The sequence below is a fragment of the Haliotis asinina genome, chromosome 10 (genome assembly GCF_037392515.1).
Source record: "Haliotis asinina isolate JCU_RB_2024 chromosome 10, JCU_Hal_asi_v2, whole genome shotgun sequence".
Classification (NCBI taxonomy): Eukaryota; Metazoa; Mollusca; class Gastropoda; order Lepetellida; family Haliotidae; genus Haliotis; species Haliotis asinina.
Genome location: NC_090289.1, coordinates 9,650,679 through 9,669,250, shown reverse-complemented (window position 1 = coordinate 9,669,250; position 18,572 = coordinate 9,650,679). Strand labels below are relative to the sequence as shown.

The following is an 18,572-nucleotide window of genomic DNA, read 5'->3' as shown; positions in this document are numbered from 1 at the left end:
AATCCTTGTGAAACAGGATGTTATACATAGTCCTGTACCACTCGCAACTAACCTCCAAGCCGTTGCAGTTAGACTAACACTTCATGTTACCTTTACACTATGCTCTTTGTATATTCCGCCTTCTTCAGCACTCCAACTGTCAGATCTGCAAGCTCTCTATGACCAACTTCCTAAACCTTGTATTATAATGGGTGATCTCAATGGCCATAGCCCGATATGGGGTGGCTCAAACACTAACTCAAAGGGTCAAATACTGGAAGATTTTATCTCCAATAATGATTTGTGTATTTACAATGATGATTCTAGCACTTACCTGCACCCTGCAACTGGCACTTACTCTTCTTTAGACTTGTCTCTTTCAGATTCTAGGCTACTTAATGAATTTGAATGGTCGGTCCACAATGACCTCTGTGGAAGTGACCATTTTCCAACTATCTTATCAGAAATTAATCCGTCTGACTCTCCATCATATTCGAGATGGAATTTTTCTAAAGCAGACTGGTCTTTATTTCTTGCTTTATGCACATCTAAAATACGGCCCGAAGTTTTTAGTGACATAGCTGATCCCATTCAGTGTTTTTCTGACGTTTTAAATGAAATTGCTGATGAGTGTATACCCAAGTCCTCTACGAATCCACATGTACGGAAACCATGGTTTAATACAGATTGTAGACAAGCCAGGAAAGCGAGAAAAAAAGCAGAAAAATATTTCCGCCATCACCCAACTGTCCACAACTTAAATAAATTTAAAATACTCAACGCTAAAGCACGTCGTACCTTCAAACAAAACAAACGGCAATCCTGGAGAAACTATGTCTCCAAAATTAATTCACGTACGCCAATATCCAAAGTATGGAACATGGTTCAAAGAATTAAAGGTAAAGGTTCAAAAGCTGGTGTTCACCATCTTAAAGATGGGGATAATTTAATTACTGACACATCTGAAATTGCAAATAAAATTGGCGAAACTCTTGCCGAAAATTCATCATCGGCGAATTATGTCCCTGAGTTTCAGAGATATCAGAAACAACAGGAAAAGACAAAACTTAATTTCGATTCAAATAACGGGGAAGATTACAATGAAGTGTTTTCTTTACATGAGCTCCATACGGCTCTTGACCAAGCTCACGACACTGCAACAGGTGATGATAATATACATTACCAGCTACTGAAACACTTACCTGAATCATGTTTGATGACACTTTTGGATATATTTGACCAAATATGGACGTCTGGCAAATTTCCTTCTTCATGGCGAAATGCCATTGTAGTTCCAATACCCAAACCTGGTAAGGATCATACAGATCCGTCGAGTTATAGACCAATATCGTTAACTAGCTGTGTCTGCAAAACCATGGAGCGTATGGTGAATAATAGATTAGTTTGGTATCTTGAAACCAATAACCTTATCACAAATATTCAGTGTGGTTTCAGGAAAAATCATAGTACCATTGATCATTTGGTACGTTTAGAATCCTTTGTTAAAAATGCTGTAGTCAATAAACAACATGCTGTATCAATTTTCTTTGATCTTGAAAAGGCTTACGATACCACATGGAAACATGGCATTTTGAAGGATCTACATGGTTTTGGTTTGAGAGGCCGTTTGCCTCTTTTTATATCACAATTTTTAAAAGACAGGCAATTTCAAGTCCGTGTGGGTTCAACCCTGTCTGATCATTATAAACAGGATCAGGGTGTTCCCCAGGGCAGTATTTTGTCGGTGACCTTATTTAGCATTAAGATTAATAGTTTATCCAAGGTTTTAAATGATTCAATTGATGGATCACTTTTTGTGGATGATTTTAATATTTCCTGTCGTGGTAAAAATATGCATACTATTGAACGGCAACTGCAGTTATGTTTAAATAAAATAAATAAATGGTGTCTTGAAAATGGTTTTAAGTTCTCAAAGTCGAAAACTAACTGTCTACACTTTTGTAGGAAGTATAAATCGCATAAAGACCCTGAACTATATTTAAATAGCACTCCCATTAAAGTTGTAAAGGAGGCCAAGTTTCTGGGCCTAGTTTTCGACTCCCATTTAACTTTTGTGCCGCATATTAAATCCCTCAAAGCCAAATGCCTGAAAGCACTCGATCTGTTGAAAGTTGTTTCCAACTCCAAGTGGGGAGGGGATCAAGCTACCCTCCTACACCTATATCGATCACTGATCCGTTCAAAACTCGATTATGGCTCCATCGTATATGGTGGAGCCTGTAAAAGCAATCTTAAACTTCTTGATTCTGTCCACCACCAAGGTCTAAGACTTTGTCTTGGGTCTTTCAGAACTTCACCTATTGACAGTCTTTACGTTGAGGCTGATGAACCATCTCTTACACTACGTCGTATAAAATTATCCTTACAATACATTACTAAATTATACTCTAATGAATCTAACCCTGCATATAACTGTGTGTTCAATCCACTTTATGGGGATTTGTATGACAAGAAGTCTTCTCTGGTTCCACCTCTAGGACACAGAATTAAACCCTTTCTTTCTTCGGCCGGCATTGAGCTGAAAAACATAGCTCCCTCTCGTCTTCTTTCTTCTCCACCTTGGCAGTTGGTTAGGCCTCAAGTCGACCTAACATTAACTTCATTTAAAAAATCAGAAACTAATGAATTGCAGTATAAACAAGAATATAACCAATTAAAAACTAAATATAGCAATTACAAACCCTTATTTACAGATGGTTCAAAGGACGGTGGCGCAGTGGCTTGTGCCACTGTCATTGGATCCCGAACAATATCTTCTAGATTGCCAGACAACAGTTCTATTTTTACAGCTGAAGCAAACGCCATACTAGCGGCTCTTAAATATATTCAAAAACACCCTAAACGTAAACAATATATAATCTATTCAGACTCTCTTTCTTGCCTTCAGGCTATTAAAAATATTTCGTGCAAACATCCACTTTTAATAGAAATTATTGAATTGTATAATGATCTTGCTACTGGCCAATACGACATCGTTTTTTGTTGGTTACCCAGCCACGTGGGCATTTCTGGGAATACACTGGCTGATCTTGCTGCTAAGGCAGCACTCAAACAATCTGTGACACCACTTCATATTCCCTACACTGACTATAAAGCTAACATTAGGTCTTACATCCGTGATCTGATGCAGAAGAGGTGGGACACCCAAGTAGGTATCAACAAACTACATGAAATAAAACCCTACATTGGTTACACTTACTTGGGTTGTCAGTCCAGATTTGAAGAGGTCATTATGCGACGATGTCGTATTGGCCACACAAGATATACACATGAATATTTGTTTAAAGGTGAAGATCCTCCGTTTTGTATCCCTTGTGATGAAAGAATCACAGTCAAGCATGTCCTGCTTGACTGTGTGGAATATTCCATCACAAGGGATCAGTATTTTAAATCAAGAACTATGAAGGATCTTTTTAGTAATGTCAGTGTTCATTTAATCATTGCGTTTTTAAAAGAATTAGACTTGTTACATGACTTGTAAATAGATTAATATTTTATGAATGGAAGTTGAATTAGCAACTAAGATTGTTAGTGGCTGTATCCTCGAAGGGGGTTGAAGTACCGTAAAATTATTGTCCTCCTGAGAGGGTACGTAAGTCCCAAAACGGTTTAAGTCAGATTTGATCTTCCACTTATTTAATCGTAGCATATGTGTAATTTTAATCTGTGGCTAATCTTGCATACAGTCGCCAACAGCTGAGGGGATGATGTAAATCCAGCCAGGGATCATGCAGGTAGCAGAGGTACTGTAAGTCCCCATGGTCCCTGGTATGGTGATCTACCCTCTGTTGTTGGCGATCTATGGCCTGTTTTTATATTGTACTGTCCACATATTGATACTATCATTTTTTAAGTTTCCACGCTAGTTTTAATACCAACTGTGATAGTCTAGTGGTTTTACTGTCCTTCGTCGACAGGGTATTCATAATATACATATATATTATTTTTGTCACGTATGTTCTCGTCACGATATGGCTGCAATATTGCCGATGTGACGTTAAATATTAACTCACTCACTCACTACGATCTGTTGATAATATCCACGTGCTATTTGGGAGACATTGTGAGTAGTGCACATGTACGTATCCATGAAGCACTGTTTGGTCCAACCAAATGACCCAGCCATCTTGAAATCTGAGTGGGCTTGGGGCAGGAGCATCCGGCATATAAGGTGATGGGGTTTGGGAAGATTTGAAAATGGAATTATTACTGACGCATACAGTTTAGTTGCGATCAACGTCATTATGTACAACGTCAACAGTTCATCGCTAAAACGTGACCAAGACTTCATTCATGCAAAGCAAAATGGACGTGCAAGTAAGTGGCAAAGAATGTGGTATCGATCAAAGATGTGTTTAATTTTGCCATTCGTTTTGCCTGGGAAATAGGTGAACACCATGCCAAGACTGAATGCCGCCAATCATCGCCACAGGCCACCTTGAAGCTGAAAAGTCGCAGTCTGCCCAACATCTCAACGTTCATCAGAGCACCATATTTCGTCTCAGGTTTCGTTTTCCTGAAGACGAATTCCGCCCAAGATCGCATGAAGAAGAAGAAGAAGAAGAAGTTTATTCTCATAAATCACACGAAGTGACACAGAGAACATACAGATGATTTACAATATGTACAGTATGGTTTGTGCAAGTCAACAATAAAATGAAAATTACAATTTTGCACATGGCAGTCTCATTTGTACAGACATAAACCTTCCTTGATATATTTAGCTAATTTCAAAGTGAGTGGTTTATAATGTGATTTCATTATTGAGATGAATTTATCTAATGAAGGATTATTACAAAAGTACCTAGGCAGATATTTATTTCTTAGCGTTGCTAGACCTGAGCATATTAGAAGGAAGTGGTATTCGTCGCCCACTGCATCATTACATAGTGTGCATTTCCTATCAGAAACAGCGATTCTAGTCCATCTTCCAGTTTCTATAGGTAATCTGTGGTTAGCTGTCCTGAAGCGTGTATACCATATTCTAAGATTTGGAGGCAGTTCCAGAAGATTGGGATTTAGATTAGGTACTTCTTTATAAAGAATGTAATATTTGCCTTTTGAGGAAGCATTTGCTGTTGCATTCCATGACTGATAAAACTGATCAATGAGAACCCGTTTAACATTAGTTTTTAAAACATTTGGAGAAACAATAGACTGTGACATCCATACATGGTAAAAGCCAGTATCCCGTAAGATATTTTCTATTGCCGAAAGTAAGTTAAACGTATAATTAGGACAGGCTGACTTCAGGGTATACATGAGAGAGTATATTTTGGATGACAGTTTGTGTGGCAGTACTAGCATTTTACACCAATGAGAAAGCATTCGGATTTTTATAGAGATATCTAGCGGGTAACCGCCCAGCTCGCCGTATACCATGTAATCAGGAGTTGTCATTTTAACCATAAGAATGTATTTACAAAACTTTAGATGGAGATGTTCCATGAGCTGTGTATTTTCGTATCCCCATACTTCTGAGGCATACAGTAATATGGGTTGTACAATTTGGTCAAACATTTTTAACTGGCAGTCTAATGGCATATTTGGCACCCGTGAACGGCCACCTCCTCGTGGTGGGTGCTGGGTAACGCAAAGAGCCGTTCAAACCCCCGTGTGGACCCGGGTCAACTAGGTCCATAGCACCCCATTGCTGGTTGCAAGGAGCAACCGAATTGGGCAACCTGTTTGCCGTGGGTTGCGTCCCGTGTCGGTGGAGGACGGTAGTCTGGTGGTTGAGGGCAGTAGGAGCCTGAACCGTGTTCCTGTTGCTCAACACACCACTTCGACCCTTACTTCACCTAGACGGGTGGTAGAATCGGCCCGATTCTATCAATCGGCTGGTCACGCCAAGCCCTGTGTATGGACTTGTACGTCACTCATGTACGTTAAACATGTACGTTTAATTTGAAAATGTTTTACATTTGGACTCGGTACATTTATACATATCAGATGTCAATGATTTGCAATGTGATGTTTTGCTCTTTGCCTAGAGTCTTATGCCAGAAGGCGGTGGCTCATGGGCCAATCTGGTGGATTAGCTATTTATAACTTTTCTGCTGGAGTATATCATCCGAGTATCCTTGGTGCTGCAAGTTGGAGACCCACTTGTTTTTAGCATTGTCCTTGTGATACTCCGTGGTGGGTGGGGAGCTCGGATGATGAACCTTAAAACACTAACTATGGCTTCCGAAACCCCTATGACCAAGAAAAAACGTCCTCTTGACACGGATCCTGATGTTAATGATCAAAGACCGTCCACATCTATTGACTATTGGCCACGTTTTATAGTACTTGAGACTGTTGACAAGACTCCCTTGAAGCTGAACCCTTTTGCTGTTTCAAAAGGCGTACAAGGCATAGCAGGAGATGTTAAAAATGTTAGACGTTTGCGTACAGGTTCACTTCTTATTGAATGTAGTAAGAGACAACAGGCAAATAACCTCCTGTCAACTAAATCTTTTGTTGGCATTCCCGTATCAGTCTCTGCCCACCGAACGCTTAACACCAGCAAAGGCATAGTGAGAGACCGAGACCGCCTTTTTGCTGATATGCTGGAAATTGATATTGCCTCAGAGATGAAGGAACAAGGTGTGTTGTATGTGAAACGTTTCACTCCCCGTAAACACAATGAGATCCAACAAACAAACACCTATTTGTTTTCTTTCTCTACTCCGACTGCTCCTAAATCGATAAAGGCTGGTTACTGTCATATCAAAGTGGAAACATATATTCCAAATCCACTGAGATGTTTCAAGTGTCAGAAGTATGGGCATGGCGTCAATACTTGCACATTGTCTGTTGTGTGTGCTCACTGTGGTGAGAAGACACACACAACAGAAGATTGTGACAGTAGTTATAAGAAATGCACTAACTGTTCAGGAGACCATTCCTCTTTTTCAAAAGAGTGTCCAGTATGGAAGCAGCAGATGGAGATCAACAAACTGAAATTTACTCAAAATATTAGTTTTTCAGAGGCAAAACAGCTTGTTCAGAGATCTGAATTAACAGAAACATATGCTTCAAAAACTAAGACACCATCTGAGGCGACGAATAAAGCAACCAGATCAACTTCAGGCTGTCAAACAGATTTGACGTGGGTGAACACTGATTCCCCACAGACTTTTGCACCTGCAATATCTACACAAACTGCTGAGCCACTTCCTGGCACGTCTCAAAGTCAGCCAGAGCCAGATCGTGATCAAAATTTGTTATCTCAGTCTACCACAAGGTCTCAATTGTTGTGTAACGTGCAACAAACTGCTAAAGGCAAAGGTAAACATAAGCCGGATTCTTCCCAAAAACAAAGTGGCAGAGCCCCAAAAGGGTCCGAAAATAAGATTAAATTTTTCAACAAATATGGATCACTTGAGGACATGGACGTGTCCGAAAATGTCCATTTTAGGGCACACAGCTTGTCGCCCACCAAAAAGATACGGGGTAGATCCCCAATAAACCCCCCAAAAAGATAGTTTACTCTCACAATATTGTACAGTGGAATTGCAGAGGACTAAGGCATAATTATGATGAGTTACAGTTATTGGTCCAGGATTGTACGCCGTCAGCAGTCTGTCTGCAGGAGACTTACTTAAAGCAGACAGATGTTTTTGAACTACGTCATTTCAATGCTTATAATTGTTTCTCACCTCCGGGTGACAGAGCCACTGGAGGATCTTCAATCCTAGTCAAACAGAATGTTATCCATAGCCCAATTACACTCACTACTAATCTTCAAGCAGTTGCCGTCCGACTCACTTTACATGTTACCCTTACATTATGTTCTTTGTATGTGTCACCGTCTACAACTCTTCAGAGGACCGACCTTCAAACCCTCTATGATCAACTCCCAAAAGCGTGTATTATTATGGGAGATTTGAATGGCCATAACCCACTCTGGGGCGGTACAACTACGAATACTAAAGGTAAACTATTAGAAGAGTTCTGTTCAGATAACGATTTATGCTTATATAATGACGGTTCAAACACATATTTACACCCTGGTACAGGAATTTATTCTGCTCTCGACTTGTCACTTACAAATTCAGAACTACTAAATGAATTTGAATGGTCAGTCCACGATGACCTCTGTGGAAGTGACCATTTTCCTACTATCCTAAAGTCTGTAACTCCATCTGATGTTCCTCCATCATCAAGGCGGAATTTTAAAAAGGCTAACTGGGCTTTATATGAAACACTGTGTACTGAAAAACTTAAACCCGAACGGTTTATTGACGTTCCTGATGCTATTAAATGCTTTTCTGATGCATTGAATTCCATAGCTGATGAGTGTATACCAATGTCCTCTGCAGTTCCACATATTCGAAAACCATGGTTCAACGATGAGTGCAAACAAGCTAGGAAGGCAAGGAAAAAGGCAGAACATTATTTCCGTCGCCATCCTATGGTGCATAATTTAAATAAATTTAAAATTTTAAATGCTAAAGCACGGCGTACTTTTAAACAGAACAAACGCCAATCTTGGCAAAATTATGTATCTAAAATAAATTCTCGGACACCCATGTCCAAGGTATGGAACATGGTCCAAAAAATTAAAGATAAAGGCACTAAATCTACTGTCCATCATCTTAAACATGGAGATCAGTTACTTACTGATAAATCAGATATCGCAAATAAACTGGGCGAAACCCTCGCTAAACACTCTTCCTCTTCTAATTATTTACCTAAATTCCAGCAGTATCAAAAACAGCAAGAAAAGAAAACTATTAATTTCAATTCTGATAATGGGGAAGATTATAATGAAGCGTTTTCTATTCATGAACTCCATACTGCTCTTGATCAGGCTCATGACACTGCTACTGGAGCTGATAACATACATTATCAACTCCTGAAGCACTTACCGGAATCCTGCCTAGAAACTCTCCTAAATATTTTTGATGATATTTGGACATCGGGTAACTTTCCTCCGTCATGGCGTGACGCCATAGTAGTACCAATACCTAAACCTGGACGTGATCATACGGATCCATCCAATTATCGTCCGATTTCATTAACAAGCTGTGTTTGCAAGACCATGGAACGCATGATAAATAATCGACTTGTTTGGTACTTGGAAACTAATAACCTTATCACAGATATACAATGTGGTTTCCGCAAAAACAGAAGTACTGTCGATCACTTAGTGCGTTTAGAATCATTTGTAAAAAACGCACTGATTAACAAACAACACGCTGTGTCTATCTTTTTTTATCTTGAAAAAGCATATGACACTACTTGGAAATATGGCATTTTACGAGATTTACATGACTTCGGGTTGCAAGGTCGTTTGCCTGAATTTATTGCCAAGTTTTTAAATAACAGACAATTCCAGGTCCGCGTGGGCTCTACCCTGTCTGATCATTACAATCAGGATCAGGGTGTTCCACAAGGCAGTATTTTGTCAGTCACTCTTTTTAGCATCAAGATCAACAGTTTATCAAAAGTTTTAAACGATTCAATTGATGGATCGTTATTTGTGGATGATTTTAATATTTCTTGTCGTGGTAAAAATATGCATACCATTGAACGGCAATTGCAGTTGTGTTTAAACAGGATTAATAAATGGTGTCTTGAAAACGGCTTTAAATTTTCTAAATCGAAAACTAACTGCATACATTTTTGTCGAAAATACAAACCACATAAAGACCCTGAACTGTCTCTAGATGGGACGTCCATTAAAGTTGTGAAGGAAGCCAAATTCTTGGGTCTAATCTTTGATTCACACTTAACGTTTTTACCACATATTAAATCACTTAAAAGTAAATGCCTGAAAGCTCTTGATTTGTTGAAAGTGGTTTCAAATTCAAAATGGGGAGGGGATCAAGCTACCCTTCTCCATTTATATCGATCACTCGTTCGTTCTAAACTTGATTATGGCTCCATTGTCTATGGTGGAGCATGCAAAAGCAATCTTTAACTTCTTGATCCCGTCCATGACCAAGGTCTAAGACTTTGTCTTGGGTCCTTCAGAACTTCACCTATTGACAGTCTTTACGTTGAGGCCGATGAACCATCTCTTGCACAACGCCGTATCAAATTATCTTTACAATATATCATAAAACTATACTCTAACGAATCTAACCCTGCATATAACTGTGTCTTCAATCCTCTTTATGAGGATTTGTATAGCAAAAAGTCTTCTCTTGTTCCACCTCTTGGGCTCAGAATAAAGCCGTTTATTGCTGCTGCTGGTATTGAGCTGAACAATATAGCTCCTTCCCGTCTTCTTTCCTCTTCCCCATGGCAGTTGGTTAGGCCACAGGTTGACCTAACATTAACTACATTTAAAAAATCAGAAACTAATGAATTACAATATAAACAAGAATATAATCAATTGAAACATACATATAACAATTACAAATCCTTATTTACAGATGGGTCCAAGGACGGTGGTGCAGTGGCTTGTGCTACTGTCATTGGATCCAGAACAATATCTTCTAGATTACCCGATAATAGTTCTATTTTTACAGCAGAAGCTAACGCCATATTAACAGCTCTTAAATATATTGAAAGACACCCGAAACGTAAACAGTATATAATATATTCCGACTCTCTTTCTTGTCTTCAGGCTATTAAAAACATTTCTTGTAAACATCCGCTTTTAATTGAAATTATGGAATTGTATAATACTCTTGCTACTGGCCAATACGACATCGTCTTTTGTTGGTTACCCAGTCACGTAGGTATTTCTGGAAATGTGATGGCCGATCTTGCTGCCAAGGCGGCACTCAACAAATCTGTGACACCACTTTTTCTTCCATATTCAGATTACAAAGCTTGCATTAGAACGTATATCCGTGATCTGATGCAGAAGAAGTGGGACACTCAAGTAGGTATCAATAAATTACATGAAATAAAACCGTATATTGGTTACACCTACTTGGGTTGTCAGTCCAGATTTGAGGAGGTCATCATGCGACGATGTCGTATTGGCCACACAAGATATACACATAAATATTTGCTTAAAGGTGAGGATCCTCCGTTTTGTATCCCTTGTGATGGAAGAATCACAGTCAAGCATATCCTGCTTGACTGTGTCGAGTATTCCATCACAAGGGATCAGTATTTTAATTCACGAACTCTGAAGGATCTTTTTAATAACACAAGCTCTCATTTAATCATTGCATTTTTAAAAGAATTAGATTTATTGTCTGAATTGTAAATTGATAAATATTTTATTATTGGAAGTTTAAATTCAGAACTGTGCTTGTTAGTGGCTGTATCCTCAAAGGGGGTTGAAGTACTGTAAAACTATTGTCCCCCTGAGAGGGTACGTAAGTCCACAAACATTCAAAGTAAATTCAAACTTTCATGTTTTTAATCGTAGCATAAGTGTCTTTTTATTTGCATGGCTAGGTTTCCCAAATTGCTGCCAGCTGAGGGGATGATGTAAATCCAGCAAGGGTCCATGCAGGTAGCAAAGGTACTGTAAGTCCCCATGGTCCCTAGTATGGTGATCTACCTTCAGTTGTTAGCAATCTATAGCCCATTTTTATCTTGTATTGTCCTGTATAGATACATTGTTTTAGGTATAGTTACTAGTTTTATATTCTCATCTGTGATATTCTAGTTGTTTTACTGTCTCTTGTTGACAGGTTTTATAATAGATATATATATTTCATTTCAGTATTAAATGTTCTCGTCACGATATGGCTGAGATATTGCCGAGGTGACGATAAATATTAACTCACTCACTCACTCACTAATGGCATATCTAACATTCATATTTTTCGCAATACTGCATACATGGCTCTGGAAGCTTGAGCATGAAGTCGTTTAATACCTTTACAAAAACGTCCATTATTGTTAAACAAAATACCAAGATAAATGTATTCTTTTACAACCTCAATATTTTCATCATCAAGTTTGAAGAGGTGGCATTTTTTACAACTTCCTTTGGAAAATATTACAGCCTTAGTTTTTGATATATTAACATTCAGTTTCCATGTTTTGCAGTATTCTGAGAAGATATTTAATGCATGCTGAAGATCATCACTTGATTCTGCAAGTATTACAGTATCATCTGCGTACAACAGGAGAAACAACTTAATGTACGAACCGATATGATTTTCAAACATACTCCGAGTTGATTTCAAACCAGTAAAGTTGTGTTCAGCAAAGAAAGATTCTAGGTCATTCAAATACAGAGCAAACAGAAATGGTGACACATTTTCACCCTGTCTCACACCAATATCACAGGAAAAGAAAGGGGATTCGATTCCATCAAATACAATACAGGATTTTATGTTTTGATACATGTTGCGGATAACTCGAAAACATTTTCCATCAATATTATTTCTAATTAATTTTAGCCAGAGACCATAGCGCCAGACAGTATCAAATGCTTTACGAAAATCGATGAAAACACAAAACAGTTTCTTCCTCATATTTTGATATATCTCTATCAGAGCTTTAAGAATGTATATATTATCTATTGTGGAATAAGATTTCCGAAAGCCAACTTGTGATTCACTTATCAGATTCGCATTGTTTGAAAACTTTTGTAGGCGCTTGGATAGGATTGCCGTGAACAACTTGCCTAAGCAACTAACAATGGATATCCCCCTGTAGTTATTAGGGTCGGCTTGGCTACCCTTGCTTTTATAAATGGGCTTGATGTAACCGTCTGACCAAGCTTGGGGAAAAACTCCATGATCTAGCACCAGGCTAAACAATTTAACATAGGCTGGTAGCATTACATCAGCAGAGGCTTTGATATATTCATTACGTACATTGTCTAAACCACAGGCTTTGTTGTTTCTTAAATCTTTAATACATGCCGTAATCTCAGCTTCAGTGATCCGACTGTCTAACACAGCTATCTCAACTGAAAACGCATCACTCATTTCTATATTATCGTTATGGACATCGGTATTCAGGTTTTTAAAATGGTTAAATAATGTGTCGATTTTAATTTGACATGGCTGATCTGCGCTTTTACCAAATGATTTCAGGATACCCCAAAATGTTTTAGGGTCACTGCCTTTTGTCTCACGCAACCGCTGTGTACATTTGTTTTTGAATAATTTGTAAGACTTTCTTATAGTTTTTCTGTAGAATTTACTGGCCGAAACGAATAGCTTTCTTTCAACATTGCCTTTATGTAACCCATATAATCTTTTGCGCTTATGGTAATTCTTTCGGGCCAGTTTACATGTTTTATCAAACCATGGTTTTTGATTTGATTTACGTCCTTTTTGGGTAGTTTCACACCCAAATGTATTCTTGGCTGCGTTAACAAGTGCTTGTGACATGACATTCGTAATTCCATTCATACAATCTGATACATTACTAGAATCGATAGAGTCAATTAGCTTATCGATTTCATGCAATACATTACTATCAAGCTGGTTTACATAAACGTCACATTTACAGGATTCCCATGGATTCATTTCACTTACTTGTGTAAGATTATGTACCTTCACCTCACATCTTAACTTGATTGAAAGAGCACAGTGAACGTCTGACAAATTCCATCAAAATCACATATTTCAAAATCCTCTATATGAGGAAAGATTTCGGCCGTGGCAACACAGTAGTCAACAACACTGGCATTCTTGCAAGTATGTTTTCCGATATCCTTGTCTCTGCCAACTCTCCCATTAACAATATATACACCATTGTTTTTACACACATCCAAGAGCTTATAACCATATGAGTTTACAATTTTGTCCATGTTATGTCTCTCAATGTTGATATTATTTGCACTTAGTATTTCAACTTTAGAGTACAATAGGGATTCGTCAATTTGGTCATTATCCCTAAAAAAAGCCATCAATAACTGTATAATCAGGTAAGTCCTTTGTGCGAGCATTAAAATCACCAGTTATGCACACATAGTTGGTAAGTGTAGACATACTAACAATATCAAGTTCGAGTTGCGTAAAGTGTTCTTTATCTGCATATTTATTGTTTTCAGGCGGCATGTAAACACATCCTATGATTAAATCAGATGGGAGTTTGAGATAACTCTTGGAAATTTTACACCATAAGGATATACCATTTGTCCTTGGGATCACAGATATATAGTCTCTCAGATGTCTTTTCACAGCTAATATGATTCCTCCCGATCCACGATTTGACAAAGGTTGAGGTCGAGTGTTTGAGTAGACACAGTATCCGGGAATATCTATGACATCGATGGCGCACAGTTTAGACTCAGTTAGACACAGAATATCATGATCGTTGATGGTGGTAATAAAGTCGGGGTTGAGGAGTTTGGATTTAATACCACATACATTTAGGGAAAGAACGGAAAGATAGTTACTTGATACCTGTTTAGGCACTGTATGTTCGGCGCCTCCCTATGCGGTTTACATCTCTGTGTTACTTCTGGCCTGCATGAAGTCCTCTAGTGTGTGCGGCCGGGTGAGGACATTACATCTTGACCCATGGACAGGCTTTCCAGGCTCGTAGAGAGAGATGTCCGTCCAGTTACCACCCAAGCCCAGGACATCTACATCAGGGCTGTTCACGTGCGTCATCGACTTGCCACAGTCGTGGACAAAGCACAGACGGAGTGGAAACTTAAAAACTGGAAGCGAGTGTGGTTCAGTGGTGAATCACGAGTTCTTTTTCACCGGCGAAATAGAAAACATGGTGTGATATCTAGCACACAAGGACCCGTGTGGGGGCCACATGCTTCGGAATATGGACGAAAGAGTTGTTCCAGCATGACGTCACTTCACATACAGCATGCTACTTTGCCAGTTCTAAATGCTGCGAACTTTATCCAGTCTGTGCCTCGATGGTTTCCAACAGTAATTTCTGCCAACGGTAACCACACAAAGTACTGACTTATGGACGTGTGGACTCAGGCAAACAGATATACAACAATAAAGGGTACTGTTGTGTTGGCGAACTCTTTGTCTATAGACGTGTGAATTTCCACCTTTTCACCATTGAAGTTACACGAAACAAATGTGTATACACAATGACATTAGAAAGTAGTCAAATGTAACATGCCATACTTGGTATTACACGTTCTTAGTAAAGAACACATTCAAATAGTTTTGTTGGGTTGAAATCCATGCAGGATTCAAACGCACATCCGTCAGACATCTAATTACAGCTCACAAAGACATACATTTAGCCCGGAAGCTGCGGTGGCTGCTTCAGCGACGTAGCCATTGTTACCAGGGGCACTGAGACAATTCCCAAACCTTTATAACAACCATGAGTTGTTGCTTACCAGTACCGCTCTGGAACCAAGGCAAACCAGTTTTGTGTACCATATGCCATACAAAGTCACCATACATACACGCAGTAAAATGGACAAATAAATTTGAGTACGATCCCTTTTCAACACAAGTTGCCAATACAATAAAGGTAACCTTTCGAGGCCACAGATGCAAAATGTCTCAGGTCTCACCCTCCGCAAGTATCATGATATGTGATTCCGTGAGTTGTTGTAAGTTTATTCATCTTATGCCATGTCTGTGATACATTCTAAACACTTTTTCAGATAATGCCAATTGACCCTTAATCATCTAGTATTTAAAGTGTCGGAGCTGTCATCGGAGGAATAGAGTTCTACTTCATTTCAAGATCGTAAATGTCACATCACAGAGGCATTCAGTGAAATACAACGCATCTTCAGGTGTATATTTTAATGGGGTAATTTACAAGGCGTAATTCTAAAGTAGCACTCACGAATTTTACGTTCATGGCTGAATATGATACTTTGTAACTGACGGTGTAGATGAAGTAGTCATTGGTCAATTACACAATAAATGAAAGTTTGTATTTAAAAATATGCACACGTTTAACCGTTTTCAGTATGCTCGTTTTAATGCAATATTATTCTCAACGATGTGGCCACAGGATACTAGCTTTCCATTACGTTAACGAAGGTATTCAGAAAATAGCTACCAAATCTCCAAGCTGGATCACGATATTAATAATACATTCAACAAACCCCCCCGCCAAACAAAAACAAAAAACCCGTCAGAACTGAGAAAATGTCAGTTAAGCTGTCATGTAGATTCAGTGGAAATGGTTTTTTTGTCAACTGTAAATTATGTAACTTGTTTGGAATCAAGATATTCATCAGCTGCAGATACGCTTAGTTACGCATGTTTTTTTACATATATTCTGTCTCATAATTGTTATCGATGCGTTGTCCTTTGCGGAAAATGTAAACTAGTTAACAAGTGTAGACGTTGTATATTTAATTCGCAGTTTGAATTTCAGGTTTTTCCCCATTGTGTGATTCACTGGATTGAACAAATAATTCATTCAAAGGATTCCAACATTTCCTACTTCCAAGTATGGAAACACCAGGGAGTAACAACCATGTAATATAATCTGTGTACGACCTTTATCCCTGAACAATCATAATTACGAATTATATCACAGTGTTTGTGTCTCCAGTGTGTTCAATATCTTTTCGACATCTCACCAGCAACTTGAAAGAATTGAATTGAAGTGTAAGAAGGTTACAAAATTCTTCTCTAACTGAATCACTTGTATTTCGATCTGATCTCTCTGCTTAGCTAACCTTTTTGACTGTTGGGATTCACATATGTATTGCTGTGCTTCCTTTATACTTACAGTCCTTGGGATTGGATGTTGTTACGAGTTTTTAATGAAATATGAATATTCAATAGTTTTTAATGAAATATGAATATTCAATAGGTTTTAATGAAATATGAATATTCATTACTTACGAGGGCGAACAAGTCGGTGTTCATACTTTTCATAGGATACCCTAAGGTCGTGCTGACCTGACGTCATGAACAATGCTATATCGTCATGTTCTGTGACGTTGCGTTCTACATGCGGCGACGGCGGATAGCCAGTCTATGTTAAAGGGTAGATTTCTGTTTATTTTCTTCAATTTGACGACTTCGGTGCTAAAGAGAAAATTATAGTATTACACTCATGTCTAAATATCGATATATTCCTCAATCTCGTTCGGAAAATGCAAACTTTTAGGCACTCGTGTCGTAAACATAAACTCAGGGGCGAAAGAAACGTCACCAAAAATATGTTTTATCTTGTATCGTACCTTTGTATTTTTTTCAATAAAAAATGGGTTGAAACAACTTGCCCGAACGCACCCACATGCACTACACATTGAATTGCACGGGATTTATGTAATTTGTGTAAAAATTTAAATCTGAACGGAAATTTGCGAAATCCCTCCGTAAAAAGCCATTTTGAGTTGAGGTATAAAACGTGTACAGAAATGATCAATTCCATTATCACGTATCTTGGTAGAAAGGAAACATGCCAAGGCTAACAGCAGAGTGGAGAGAACGAGCTATTGGTATGCTGGATCAGAGTGCAACACAATTACATTTTGCAAGATTGATGAACTGTTCTAAGCGAACAATCCTGAGATTGGTGAATCGTTACAGACAGACGGGTGACACGTCTGACAGGCCTAGAAGTGGACACCCGATAGTCACGACTCCCCCCCCCTACCCCCACTCACCCCCAGAAAGACCGTTATTTACGACTGCCTCACTTGAGGAACCGCTTCTTAACTATGAGGTCATCAGCCCGAACTGCTCTTGGCCATCCAGTCAGCAGAAGGACCGTTGCTAGGCGTCTTCGCCACCATGGTATCAAGGCCCATCAACCGCTGAAAGCTATGGCGTTGACGCCTGAACATCGTCGCCAAAGACTAAGGTGGGCGAGAACTGTAGAGCAATGCCAGGCGAGAAACTGGTCCAGCTTGGTCTTTACCGACGAGAGCCGTTTCCAAGTGTTTAAACCTGACGGTAGACAACGGGTATACCGAAGACGGGGAGAACGTACACAACGTTGCTCCGCACAAGAGACCAACCACTATGGTGAGGGTAGCGTGACGGTTCGTGGAAGAGATTTGTGGCCAAAATGAAGACTGATCTTATTCTGATTCAAGGTAATCTAACAGCTGCACGGTAACTCGATGACGTTTTAAGACCAGTCGTCGTGCCATTCATCCCGAATCATCCACGTACCATGTTCCAACAAGACAACACCACGCCTCATAAAGCACGCATCAGTATGGACTTTCTTAATACCCGGAATGTGACGTTGCTTCCCTGGCCAGCTCGATCTCCCGACTTGTCTCCAATTGAACACCTGTGGAACCACCTTGGACGCCAAATCAACAAGCGACAGCAACCCATGCAGACAAGAGAGGTGTTGGCACAGGCCCTACAGGAAGAATGGCGAAGAATCCTGATACATTTGATCAGAAGACTGCTGACATCGTCCGCTAGACGTCGTGTTGATGCTTGCATACACGCCAGGGGTGACCACACACGATACTGACTGTAGTAAACTGTATGTCTTCACTTTAGAAACGTTTGTGATGAAACAGATGATGAATACCGGACAGTCAACTGTCCTTGATTCCACTGTACATTGTGTGATCATTCATATCCGTAGTTCACATATTCATCTTTCAGAATGTTGTAAGACCATTATTTTACCGAATATGATTGTTACATTTCCATCATCTGAGTTTGTTGTTTTGTGACATGTGAAAAATTCAAGGTGACGTTTTATTCGCCCGTGAGTTTAATATGACGCGGGCACTCACATAATGTCCTCTGTACATTAACTTGTATGTGTTTAGTCAA

The 18,572-nt window shown here is 39.2% G+C and overlaps 1 pseudogene; it reads right to left on the bottom strand.

Moving 5' to 3' along the window:
• Positions 1-4,686: 4,686 nt before the first annotated feature.
• Positions 4,687-17,563, bottom strand: LOC137297732 (uncharacterized; annotated as a pseudogene).
• Between the last annotated feature and the right edge of the window lie 1,009 nt (positions 17,564-18,572).